Source organism: Chiloscyllium plagiosum, unplaced genomic scaffold, assembly GCF_037043375.1.
Source record: "Chiloscyllium plagiosum isolate Xiang-an unplaced genomic scaffold, Cpla_swu_hap1 HiC_scaffold_6, whole genome shotgun sequence".
Lineage (NCBI taxonomy): Eukaryota > Metazoa > Chordata > Chondrichthyes > Orectolobiformes > Hemiscylliidae > Chiloscyllium > Chiloscyllium plagiosum.
The window spans coordinates 55,303,546-55,317,278 of NW_028270144.1; the positions used below are offsets into that span (position 1 = coordinate 55,303,546).

A 13,733-nucleotide genomic window follows, 5' to 3' on the forward strand; every position below is an offset into this window, starting at 1 on the left:
ATCAGGAGGACAAAAAGGGGACATGAGATAGCTTTGGCAAATAACATTAAGGAGAATCCAAAGAGTTTTTACAAAGACATTAAGGACAAAAGGGTAACGAGAGAGAGAATAGGGCCCCTAAAAGATCAGCAAGGCACCCCTGTGTGTGGAGCCACAGGAGATGGGGCAGATACTAAATGAGTTTTTTGCATCAGTATTTACTGTGGAAAAGGACATGGAAGATATAGAATGCAGAGAAATAGATTGTGACATCTTGAAAAATGTCCATATTACAGAGGAGGAAGGTCTGGATGTCTTGAAACGCATAAAATTGGATAAATCATCAGGACCTTATCAGGTGTACCCCAGAACTCTGTGGGTAGTTAGGGAAGTGATTGCTGGGCCTCCTGCTGAGATATTTGTGTCATTGATAGTCACAAGTGAGGTGCCAGAAGACTGGAGGTTGGCTAACATGGTGCCACTGTTTAAGAAAGCTGGTAAGGAGAAGCCAGGGAACTAAAGACCAGCGAGCCTGACATCGGTGGTGGGCAAGTTGCTGGAGGGAATCCTGAGAAACAGGATGTATGTGTATTTGGAAAGGCAAGCACTGATTAGGGATAAAAGAGGTAAAAACAATTACTACAGATGCTGGAAATCAGATTCTGGATCAGTGGTGCTGGAAGAGCACAGCAATTCAGGCAGCATCCGACGAGCAGCAAAATCGACGTTTCGGGCAAAAGCCCTTCATCAGGAATAAAGGCAGAAAGCCTGAAGCATGGAGAGATAAGCTAGAGGAGGTGGGGGTGGGGAGAAAGTAGCATAGAGTACAATAGGTGAGTGGGGGAGGAGATGAAGGTGATAGGTCAGGGAGGAGAGAGTGGAGTGGATAGGTGGAAAAGGAGCTAGGCAGGTCGGACAAGTCCGGACAGGTCAAGGGGATAGTGTGGAGCTGGAAGTTTGAAACTAGGATGAGGTGGGGGAAGGGGAAATGAGGAAGCTGTTGAAGTCCACATTGATGCCCTGGGGCTGAAGTGTTCCGAGGCGGAAGATGAGGCGTTCTTCCTCCAGGCATCTGGTGGTGAGGGAGCGGCAGTGAAGGAGGCCCAGGACCTCCATGTCCTCGGCAGAGTGGGAGGGGGAGTTGAAATGTTGGGCCACGGGGCGGTTTGGTTGATTGGTGCGGGTGTCTCGGAGATGTTCCCTAAAGCGCTCTGCTAAGAGGCGCCCAGTCTCCCCAATGTAGAGGAGACCGCATCGGGAGCAACGGATACAATAAATGATATTAGTGAATGTGCAGGTAAAACTTTGATGCATGTGGAAGGCTCCTTTAGGGCCTTGGATAGAGGTGAGGGAGGATGTGTGGGCACAGGTTTTACAGTTCCTGCGGTGGCAGGGGAAAGTGCCAGGATGGGAGGGTGGGTCGTGGGGGGGGCGTGGACCTGACCAGGTAGTCACGGAGGGAACGGTCTTTGTGGAAGGAGGAAAGGGATGGGGAGGGAAATATATCCCTGGTGGTTGGGTCTTTTTGGAGGTGGCGGAAATGTCGGTGGATGATTTGGTTTATGCGGAGGTTTGTAGGGTGGAAGGTGAGCACCAGGGGCGTTCTGTCCTTGTTACGGTTGGAGGGGTGGGGTCTGAGGGCGGAGGTGCGGGATGTGGACGAGATGCGTTGGAGGGCATCTTTAACCACGTGGCAAGGGAAATTGCGGTCTCTAAAGAAGGAGGCCATCTGGTGTGTTCTATGGTGGAATTGATCCTCCTAGGAGCAGATACGGCGGATGTGGAGGAATTGGGAATACGGGATGACATTTTTGCAAGAGATAGGGTGGGAAGAGGTGTAATCCAGGTAGCTATGGGAGTCGGTGGGTTTGTAAAAAATGTCAGTGTCAAGTCGGTCGTCACTAATGGAGATGGAGAGGTCCAGGAAGGGGAGGGAGGTGTCAGAGATGGTCCAGGTAAATTTAAGGTCAGGGTGGAATGTGTTGGTGAAGTTGATGAATTGCTCAACCTCCTCGTGGGAGCACGAGGTGGCGCCAATGCAGTCAACCAGGTAGCGGAGGAAGAGGTGGGGAGTGGTGCCGGTGTAATTACGGAAGATCAACTGTTCTACGTAGCCAACAAAGAGACAGGCTGGAGGAAGTTGGAGGATTCAAAGGAGAAATTGTTAAGGGTGAGGACCAGTTCAGCCAAACGAATGAGAGTGTCGGTGGAAGGGTACTGTTGGGATGTCTGGAGAGGACAAAACGGAGGGCTTGGAGGCCCTGGTCATGGTGGATGGAGGTTTAGAGGGATTGGATATCCATGGTGAAGATGAGGCGTTGGGGGCCGGGGAAACGGAAGTCTTGGAGGAAGTGGAGGGCGTGGGTGGTGTCTCGAACGTGTGTGGGGAGTTCCTGGACTAGGGGGGATAGGACAGTGTCGAGGTAGGTAGAGATGAGTTCAGTGGGGCAGGACCATGCTGAGACAATAGGTCGGCCAGGGTGGTCAGGCTTGTGGATCTTGGGAAGGAGGTAGAACTGGACAGTGTGGGGTTCCCGGACTATGAGGTTGGAAGCTGTGGGTGGGAGATCTCCTGAGGTGATGAGGTTCTGTAAGGTCAGGGAGATGATGGTTTGGTGATGGGGGTGGGGTCATGGTCGAGGGGGCAGTAGGAAGAGGTGTCCTCGAGTTGGCGTTTGGCTTCAGCGGTGTAGAGGTCAGTGCGCCAGACTACCACTGCACCCCCTTTATCCGCTGGCTTAATGGTGAGGTTGGGATTAGAGCAGAGGGATTGGAGGGCTGCGTGTTGTGAGGGTGAGAGGTTGGAGTGGGGGAGGGGGGTCGACAGGTTGAGGCAGTTAATGTCCCAGCGGCAATTGGAAATGAAGAGGTCGAGGACAGGTAATAGGTCAGCGCGGGGTGTCCAGGTGGATGCAGTGTGTTGGAGGTGGGCAAAGGGGTCCTCGGAAGGTGGGCGGGAGTCCTGATTGTGAAAGTAAGCTCGGAGGCGGAGGCGACGGAAGAAGTGTTCGATGACACGGCGTGTATTAAATTCATTGATGCTTGGACGGAGGGGGATGAAGGTGAGTCCTTTGCTGAGGACTGATCGTTCGTCCTCAGTGAGTGGGAGGTCTGGAGGGATGGTGAAAACAAGTCAACATGGCTTTATGCATGGGAAATCATGTCTCACAAACTTGATTTGAGTTTTCTGAAGAAGTACAAAGAGGGTTGATGAGGGCAGTGTGATAGATGTGATCTACATGGACTTCAGTAAAGGCATTCAACAAGGCTCCCCATGGGAAACTGGTGAGCAAGGTTAGATCTCATGAAATACAGTTTTTGTCCTTACTTTACTTCCCTCCAACTTAGAGTCATAGAATAATACAGCATGGAAACAGGCCCTTCAGCCCAAACTGGTCCTTGCTGGCCATGGTGCCCACTCAGCTAGTTCCAATTGCCTGCATTTATTGAATCATTTATCCTGCATTTGTTCCCATCCCCCTACCATATTAGTTTAAACTCTCAAAACAGCACAAGCAAACACTCCCTCTCTTGAATCCCTCCCTCTTGCATCATCCTTCAAGTCATGTATTTATCTTAACTATCCTGCCATCCCCACTCTGACTAGCATGTGGCACTGGTAGCAATCCCGAGATTACTATCTTTGAGGTCCTACTTTTTAGTTTAACTCCTAACTCCCTAAACTCAGCTTGTAGGAACTCATCACATTTTTTTACCTATACTGTTGGTGCCTATATGCACCATGACAGCTGACTGTTCACCCTCCGCCTCCAGGATGTCCTGCAGCCACTCTGAGACATCCTTGACCCTTGCACCAGGAAGGCAACATACCATCCTGGACTTCTGTTTGCTGCTAGGGAAATGTCTATCTATTCCCCTTACAATTGAACCCCCCCCCCCCCATCACTACAGCTCTGCCACTCTTTTTCATGTGGTCTTATGGAGCAGATGGTGCAATGAACCTGGCTGTTGCTGCATTTCCCTGGTGAGCTGTATAGCTGTTTTGGACCCCTGCACTACCTTTCTACTCCTCTTGTCTGTTGGTCACCCATTCCCTGCCTTCCTCAGTAAATTTTATCTGTGGTGTGACCAACTTTCTGAATATGCTATCCACAATTCCTTCATCCTCTGTCAAGTGGTCAGACAAGAGCTGCAGCTGGAGACACTTTCTGCACGTGAAGGAGTCAGGGACATCATAGGGATCCCTGAATTCCCACATCGCACAGGAGGAGCATGACACAGGTCTGGAATCTTTTGCCATGACTTAAGTCTTAAGCTACCAACAGTAGCAAAGCGAAGAGAAAGTGAGAAGAAAAACCACTCATTCTCTTACCTGCTGCCTGTGATTTCACAGTTAAACGCCCCTCTACCTCTCCTTTACCCCCATGTCTTCAGCAGCTGGAGTAGAGTCATAGAGATGTACAGCATGGAAACAGACCCTTCAGTCCCACCTGTCCATGCCGACCAGATATCCCAACCCAATCTAGTCCCACCTGCCAGCACCCGGCCCATATTCCTCCAAACCCTTCCTATTCATATACCCATTCAAATGCCTCTTAAATGCTGCAATTGTACTAGCCGCCACCACTTCCTCTGGCACCATGTTTGCCAACCTCCAGTCTTCCGGCACCTCACCTGTGACTATCGATGATACAAATATCTCAGCAAGAGGCCCAGCAATCACTTCTCTAGCTTCCCACAGAGTTCTAGGGTACACTTGATCAGGTCCTGGGGATTTATCCACTTTTATGCGTTTCAAGACATCCAGCACTTCCTCCTCTGTAATATGGACATTTTGCAAGATGTCACCATCTATTTCCCTACATTCTATATCTTCCATATCCTTTTCCACAGTAAATACTGATGCAAAATTTTAATTTAGTATCTCCCCCATTTTCTGCAGCTCCACACAAAGGCCACCTTGCTGATCTTTGAGGGGCCCTATTCTCTCCCTAGTTACCCTTTTGTCCTTAGCATATTTGTAAAAACCCTTTGGATTCTCCTTAATTCTATTTGCCAAAGCTATCTCCTTTTTGCCCTCCTGATTTCCCTCTTAAGTATACTCCTACTTCCTTTATACTCTTCTAAGGATTCACTCAATGACATATGCTTCCTTCTTTTTCTTAACCAAACCCTCAATTTCTTTAGTCATCCAGCATTCCCTATACTTACCAGCCTTTTCTTTCACCTTGACAGGAATCCTGACTGGATTCTTGTTATCTCATTTCTGAAGGCTTCCCATTTTCCAGCCGTCCCTTTACCTGTGAACATCTGCCTCCAATCAGCTTTCAAAAGTTCTTGCCTAATACCGTCAAAATTTGCCTTTCTCCAGTTTAGAACTTTAACTTTTAGACCTGGTCTATCCTTTTCCAGCACTATTTTAAAACAAATAGAATTATGGTTGCTGGCCCCAAAGTGCTCCCCCACTGCCACCTCAGTCACCTGTCTTGCCTTATTTCCCAAGAGTAGGAACATCTACATACTGAATCAGAAAATTGTCTTGTATGCACTTAGTAGCTTGCTATTCCACTGACATGTCTTACCTCTCTACTGCTTATCCTCCTCACTGAAGCCTGGTATTCATATAAGCCTACAGCTTAACCTCCAGCAGCAGTTCAACCACAAATCTGTCCTTCTGAAAACGGCTGCTCCGCTAAAGCTTGCCTTCCTTTCATTTGTTCCTGGGCAGTGACTGAGACAACTCCTCCCAGAATCGTTCTCAACATTGCCATCTGTTGGCAAATGGCAAAGGATGAAGGCAATTTTGTAGTCTGGAGTTGATGTGAGCCATGACTAACCTCTCAAAGCATTTCATAATATGGAACTCAGAGCCAGGAGGGCAATAATTGAGGGACGCTGCATGATTTATCTTCGGTATCGAGATGATAGTGGTCTTCTTGAAACAGGTGGGAACTGCAGATTGTAGTAAGGAGAGGTCAAAGATGTCTGTGAATACTACCACCAGCTGGTCCGCACAGGGATCTGAGTGCACAGCCATCTGGGCCAGTTGTTTTCTGTGAGAAACGAAGCTCACTTACTTCAATAATTTCAGTCTGTGACAAGATCTGAATCAGTAGTATCGTTTATTCCACTCTTGCAAGAGGGGTGTGATGTCCACTGTCCTCAAGGCAGGCACACACACACCAAGTTTAACGAGTACACAATATTTATGTAATTTGTTTTTCTTCCCTCCTCCCATTGCTCCTCCCCTGTTTACATCTGTTTCTAATCTAAACTCAGCTGTTTTCTCTGAACTCATCCAGCCTTGTCCATGACAAAATGATTATCTCTGGCCTCAAAGGCCGTTTGACCACGTCCCTCTGTGGTCTTATTGTTATTTATCCTTCTTCACTGCCATCTGTTTCCGTGCTTGCCAAAGCAATATTTCCTTTTATACCGAGCTTTATGACCTCTTGATGGTGGTCCTTTCTGTTTGTTTTTGCAGAACTGGGAAACCGATGCTTGTAACTGTTGTACAGGCATATCTTACTTAACCGACACCTATCTCCCCTGATAGCCCACACTGAGCCTTGTGATTTTTGCAGAAAGAACAACGTGTACAATTCTTTTAGTTACATTTTCCATGCGTAAAGTAAAATTCCTCTTGGTATCTCTGACTGCCTTACCAAGGTAATACCTGATTTCCTGCATCGGTCACTGTCAAAAGGCAGAATGTCTATGTGGTGAGGCTGTCTATTAGTGCTGTTGGTCAAGGAGCTCTGGCTAAGAGGAGCACTCTACCTGGCTCACCACCACAGACCAGACCTTGCCAGATACCTTGCAGAGAAAGGACATAGTCCATTGGTGCACCCAGCAGAATACTGCATATAGGATGCCTTCGAAATATCGAAGACAATGATGAAAACATTTTTTTAAAATCCCGAGAAGGCATCATTTTGTTTTTATTGATGGTTAACTTACATTTTGGAAAAAAAGATGCTTGGACTGTCACTAATATCCAGAGTTGACTTATCATGGGATTGCAGAAGGGGGAACTTCCTTTGCCTTTAGAAACGAGACCGGAACAGACTTCGGTTCAGCCTCTAAATGATGAATAAAATTCAAAACGGCGGTAGCGCGCTTCCTTCAGTTTCCACTTGGGCCACTATACTCTGCTGCATTGTGGGATATCCGACCCCGAGAACATTCGCTGCCATCGCTTTAGTATTGTAACGAGCGGCCGCCGGTCTCTCAGGTAACGGGGGCGAGAGACAATCTGCGGGTGGATACAATAACCTACTATTCCTATAAGGTTAGTATGAAGTTCAGTCGTTGTTGAAGTTTTAAATTCAGTTCGAGGTGCTTGAAGGGCAACATTAGTAGGAGCGAGAGTGTGGGTTCCCGGACCGGACAGGAGGTCAGAGGGAATGGCGTTGCAGGTTGGTTTGGGTCGCAGGTCAACCAGCCAAGGGACAGAATGGGTGCATGTAAGGGGAGGCACCAAGAGGATCAACTATTCCTTTTAGAATTTTTTTGAGGGCGCGTGCAGAAAATAGAAGTTGGCCTATGTACAGGTCAGATCGTAGGATCCCTACAGTGTGAAAACAGGCCATTTGGCCCATCGACTCTACACCGATCCTCCAAAGAGCATCCCACCCAGACTCATTCCTCTACGGTATCCTTGTGATCCTGTGTTTCCAATGGTTAATGCACCCCCTAGGCACTGAGGACAATTTAGCACGATCAATCCAGCTAACCTGCACATCTCAAACTTGTCGGGGGGACAAAACTGGAGCACCCGGAGGAACCTACACAACATGCGGAGAATGTGCAAACTCCACACAAATAGTCGCCTGAGGTTGGAATCGAACCTAGGTACATGGTGCTGTGATGCAGCAGTGCTGGCCACTGAGCTTCCTGTGAAATCAAAAAATATGTTTTGTATAGTGAAATATTATGATTTTGAAATAATTCCTGAAAAGGATTCAAGAGTAGCTTTTAGAAGGGAATTGGATAAAAATTTGAAAAGGAAAATTTTGCGGAAAGGTTGCATACTCAGCACTAGACATGCCTGAAATTGAGGCAACAACCTGGTTAGGCTGTAACTCTGGATTACCTTTGTGTAGGGTGTAGGTTTGCTCATTGAACTGTAGGTTTGATATCCAGACGTTTCATTACCTGACAAGGTAACATCATCAGTGGCGACCTCCAAGTGAAGTGAAGTTGTTGTCTCCTGCTTTCTATTTATATGTTTGTCCTGGATAGGGTTCCTGGGGTTTGTGGTTATGTCATTCCTTGTTTGTTTTCTGAGGGGTTGATAGATGGTATCTAGATCTATGTCTTTGTTTATGGCGTTGTGGTTGGAGTGCCAGGCCTCTAGGAATTCTCTGGCATGTCTTTGCTTAGCCTGTCCCAGGATAGATGTGATGTCCCAGTCGAAATGGTGGTTTTTTTCATCTGTGTGTAGGGCTATGAGGGAGAGAGGGTCATATCTTTTTGTGGCTAGCTGGTGTTAGTGTATCCTGGTGGCTAACTTTCTTCCTGTTTGTCCTACGTAGTGTTTGTGGCAGTCCTTGCATGGAATTTTGTAGACGACGTTGGTTTTGTCCATGGATTGTACTGGGTCTTTTAAGTTTGTTAGTTTTTGTTTGAGAGTGTTGGTGGGTTTTTGTGCTACTAGGATTCCATGAAGGGCTTATGCCCGAACCGTCGATTCTCCTGCTCCTTGGATGCTGCCTGATCTGCGCTTTTCCAGCAACATATTTTCAGCTTTGATCTCCAGCATCTGCAGTCCTCACTTTCTCCTAGCCAGGTAATGAAACATCTGGATATCAAACCTACACCCTAAACCTCAACCTGAGCTACAAACCTTCACAAACCTTGCAAATACTTTTGTGTACATAGCATAAGCCACTAGTGGTTGACTTCGTGATTCTACAACCAACAGATTAGATCCAAGATCTGCAATCCTGCCAAATCTAGTTGTGAATGGTGGTGGACAATTAAATGACTCACTGGAGGAAGAGCCTCCACAATTATCTCTATCTTCAATAAAAGGGCAGCCCAGCAGATCAGAGCAAAAAATAAGGCTGAAACATTTGCATTCATCTTCGCTGAAGGACATACATCTTGGCCTCTTCCGAGGTACCTAGCAACATGAATGCTGACCTTCAGTCAAATCAATTCACTCTCTGTGCTAACAAGTAACAGCTATCAAGAGTTTTTACAAATCCATTAAGGACAAAAGGGTAACTAGGGAGAGAATAGGGCCCCTCAAAGATCAGCAAGGCGGCCTTTGTGTGGAGCCACAGAAAATGGGAGAGATACTAAATGAATATTTTGTATCAGTATTTACTGTGGAAAAGGATATGGAAGATATAGGCTGTAGGGAAATAGATGGTGACATCTTGCAAAATGTCCATATTACAGAGGAGGAAGTGCTGGATGTCTTGAAACGCATAAAAGTGGATAAATCCCCAGGACTTGATCAAGTATACCCTAGAACTCTGTGGGAAGCTAGAGAAGTGATTGCTGGGTCTCTTGCTGAGATATTTGTATCATCGATAGTCACAGGTGAGGTGCCAGAAGACTGGAGGTTGGCAAACATGGTGCCACTGTTAAAGAAGGGCGGTAAGGACAGGCCAGGGAATTATAGACCTGTGAGCCTGACATTGGTGGTGGGCAAGTTGTTGGAGGGAATCCTGAGGGACAGGATGTACATGTGTTTGGAAAGCCAAGGACTGATTAGGCGTAGTCAACATGACTTTGTGCGTGCGAAATCATGTCTCACAAACTTGATTGAGTTTTTTGAGGAAGTAACAACGAGGATTGGTGAGGGCAGAGCAGTAGATGTGATCAATATGGACTTCAGTAAGGCGTTTGACAAGGTTCCCTATGGGAGACTAATTAGCAAGGTTAGATCTCATGGAATACAGAGAGAGCTAGCCATTTGGATACAGAACTGGCTCAAAGGTAGAAGACAGAGTGGTGGTGGAAGGTTGTTTTTTATACTGGAGGCCTGTGATCAATGGAGTGCCACAAGGATCGGTTGCTGGGTCCTCTACTTTTTGTCATTTACATAAATGATTTGGATGTAGGCATAAGAGGTACAGTTAGTAAGTTTGCAGATGACACCAAAATTGGAGGTGTAGTGGACAGCGAAGAGGGCTACCTCACATTACAACAGGATCTTGACCAGATGGGATTCTGGATTAGTAGTGCTGGAAGAGCACAGCAGTTCAGGCAGCATCCGAGGAGCAGTAAAACCGATGTTTCGGGCAAAAAGCCCTTCATCAGGAATACAAGTAGAGGAATAAGTGAGAGGTGGGTGGAGGTGGGGAGAAAGTAGCATAGAGTACAATAGGTGAGTGGGGGAGGGGATGAAGGTGATAGGTCGGGGGGGGGGAGGGTGGAGTGGATAGGTGGAAAAGATGATCGGCAGGTAGGACAAGTCATGGGGACAGTGCTGAGCTGGAAGTTTGGAACTGGGGTGAGGTGGGGAAAGGGGAAATGAGGAAACTGATGAAGTCCACATTGATGCCCTGGGGTTGAAGTGTTCCGAGGCGGAAGATGAGGCATTCTTCCTCCAGGCGTCTGGTGGTGAGGGAGTAGTGGTGAAGGAGGCCCAGGACCTCCATGTCCTCAGCAGAGTGGGAGGGGGAGTTGAAATGTTGGGCCACAGGGCGGTGTGGTTGATTGGTGCGGGTGTCCGGAGATGTTCCCTAAAGCGCTCTGCTAGGAGACGTCCAGTCTCCCCAATGTAGAGGAGACCAAATCGGGAGCAACTGATACAATAAATGATATTAGTGGATGTGCAGGTAAAACTTTGATGGATATGGAAGGCTCCTTTCGAGCCTTGGATGGAGGTGAGGGCGCAGGTTTTGCAACTCCTGTGGTGGCAGGGGAAGGTGCCAGGATGGGAAGGTGGGTTGTAGGGGGGAGCGTGGACCTGACCAGGTAGTCACGGAGGGAACGGTCTTTGCGGAAGGCGGAAAGGGGTGGAGAGGGAAATATATCCCTGGTGGTGGGGTCTGTTTGGAGATGGCGGAAATGTCGGTGGATGATTTGGTTTTTGCGAAGGTTGGTAGGGTGGAAGGTGAGCACCAGGGGCGTTCTATCCTTGTTACGGTTGGAGGGGTGGGGAATGGGCTGAGAAGTGGCACATGGAGTTTAATTCAGATAAATGCGAGGTGCTGCATTTTGGGAAAGCAAATCTTAGCAGGACTTATACACTTAATGGTAAGGTCCGAGGGAGTGTTGCTGAACAAAGGACCTTGGAGCGCAGGTTCATATCTTCTTGACAGTGGAGTTGCATGTAGATAGGATAGTGAAGAAGGTGTTTGGTATGCTTTCTTTTCTTGGTCAGGGTATTGAGTACAGGAGTAGGGAGGTCATGTTGCAGCTGTATAGGACATTGGTTAGGCCACTGTTGGAATAATGTGTGCAATTCTGGTGACCTTCCTACCAGAATGATGTTGTGAAACTTGAAAGGGTTCAGGAAAGATTTACAAGGATGTTGCCAGGGATGGAGGATTTGAGCTATTGGGAGAGGCTGAACAGGCTGGGGCTGTTTTCCCTGGACCGTCAGAGGCTGAGGGGTGACCTTTATAGAGGTTTGCAAAATTGAGGGGTGTTGTTTAGGTAAATAGACAAAGTCTTTTCCCTGGGGTCGGGGAGTCCAGAACTAGAGGGCATAGGTTTAGGGTGAGAGGGGAAAGATATAAAAGAGACCTAAGGGGCAACTTTTTCACGCAGAGGGTGGTATTCCTGATGAAGGGCTTTTGTCCGAAATGTTGATTTTACTGCTCCTCGGATGCTGCCTGATCTGTGTTTTTCCAGCACCACTCTAATCTGGACAGAGGGTGGTACGTGTATGGAATGAGCTGCCAGAGGAAGTGGTGGAGGCTGGTACAATTGCAACATTTAAGAGGCAGTTGGATGCGTATATGAATAGGAAGGGTTTGGAGGGATATGGGTCGGGTGGGACTAGATTGGGTTAGGATATCTGGTCGGCATGGATGAGTTGGACCGAAAGGTCTGTTTCTATGCTGTACATCTCTATGACTCTATGAGCTGAAGGCATTGGAAAATGCAAAGGCTACGCATCTTGACAACTGCTGAAAATCTGTGCTCAAGAATTAGCTTTACAACATTGGTCTCTACCCGACAATGTGAAGTGTCCAAGTATGCCCTGTCCACAAAATGCTTGATAAGTCTTACCCAACTAATAACTGCCCTTATCAGTCTACTCTCGTTAGAAAATGATCGAAGGTGTCACTTACAGTGTAATAATCTAATCACTGATAATCCGGTTAGGTTCTGTCTGACCTAATTTTAACCTTGGTCGAAACATGCAAAACATAGTTGACTGTTCTTCGCATCAAGGTGGAGGTGGGTACTGCAAATGCTGGAGATTAGCGTGGTGCTGGCAAACACAGCACGTCAGGCAGCATCCAAGGAGCAGGAAATTCCTGAAGGGCCTTTGTCTGAAATGTCAATTTTCCTGCTTCTTGGATGCTGTCTGACCTGCTGTGTTTTGCCAGCATCACTCTAATTTAGTCCATGGCATCAAGACATTATTTGACTGAGTATGCTATTGAGGGCCTTCAGCAAAACTAAAGTTATGGGAATTGAGAGCAGAATTGCTCTAGTTGAAGTTTTAGGAAAGCTCAAAAAACTGTGACAATTGAGGATTAGTCAATGGAGAACGAATGGGCATCTCTCTCCTGAGATCTTTCTCCAGTCTCATCTGATTCACCTTCCATTGGAAGAAGACAGCTACCTGACAAGGACTTGCCCTGACAAATGAGATCTCCTACAATGCAGGTAAAGGTGTTAGGTTCCCTTCTTGAGATTCTTACATATTGATGCAACTGCAAAATGCCAGCTTCTGTGAACGGCCACAATTTTTTTTTCAGCAAGTACAAGCTTTTGGAGGATCTCTTAATACTCTTCGCAATGCTTGCAGAGCGTGTCAAGCGAGGTTGTCCGAATAAGGGAACCGTCCTCCCTTTGTACAGTCAATTATACACGCAAGACGCGATCCCCACCACTCCCCCATAGTCACATGCCACCCAAAAACAATGTGAAGTGATTAGATTATTTCCAGAAACAGTGTGTGATTAGGTTATTCCTTAAAACAGTGTGTGATTAGGTTATCACATCCTGCCTGCAAGACAAAACAAAACACACACACACCCCTGGGACATCCAATTTCTTACATGTCAGCAGAACAAATTGACCCTTTAACATCTCAAAGGCAAAGTTGACATTGTCCTCCCAGACTACAGGGCTGCTCAAAATTTGCCCCCATGTCTTTTTGAAATCTTTTTCCTCTCACCTTAAAAAAAAAAATCCCCTCTAGTTTGAAGTCCCCACCCGAAGGAAAGGACACCTGCCTCACGAGGGGGAGAGAGGTTGAGGGGAGGTGTCGGACGGGGTTGGGGGAGGTGTCGGACGGGGTTGGGGGAGGTGTCGGACGGGGTTGGGGGAGGTGTCGGACGGGGTTGGGGGAGGTGTCGGACGGGGTTGGGGGAGGTGTCGGACGGGGTTGGGGGAGGTGTCGGACGGGGTTGGGGGAGGTGTCGGACGGGGTTGGGGGAGGTGTCGGACGGGGTTGGGGGAGGTGTCGGACGGGGTTGGGGGAGGTGTCGGACGGGGTGGGGGGAGGTGTCGGACGGGGTGGGGGGAGGTGTCGGACGGGGAGGGGGGAGGTGTCGGACGGGGAGGGGGGAGGTGTCGGACGGGGAGGGGGGAGGTGTCGGACGGGGAGGGGGGAGGTGTCGGACGGGGAGGGGGGAGGTGTCGGACGGGGA

General features: G+C 47.9%; 1 protein-coding gene across 1 annotated transcript in view; it reads left to right on the top strand.

Annotated features, from left to right (window-relative positions):
• The first annotated feature begins 7,085 nt into the window (after window positions 1–7,085).
• The window catches only part of cwc15 (CWC15 spliceosome associated protein), a 114,775-nt gene continuing 108,127 nt past the window's right edge, over window positions 7,086–13,733 (top strand). The window contains exon 1 of the mRNA XM_043691483.2: window positions 7,086–7,231. The gene's annotated coding sequence lies outside the window, so the exon portion shown is untranslated. The remainder of the gene's footprint in view (window positions 7,232–13,733) is intronic.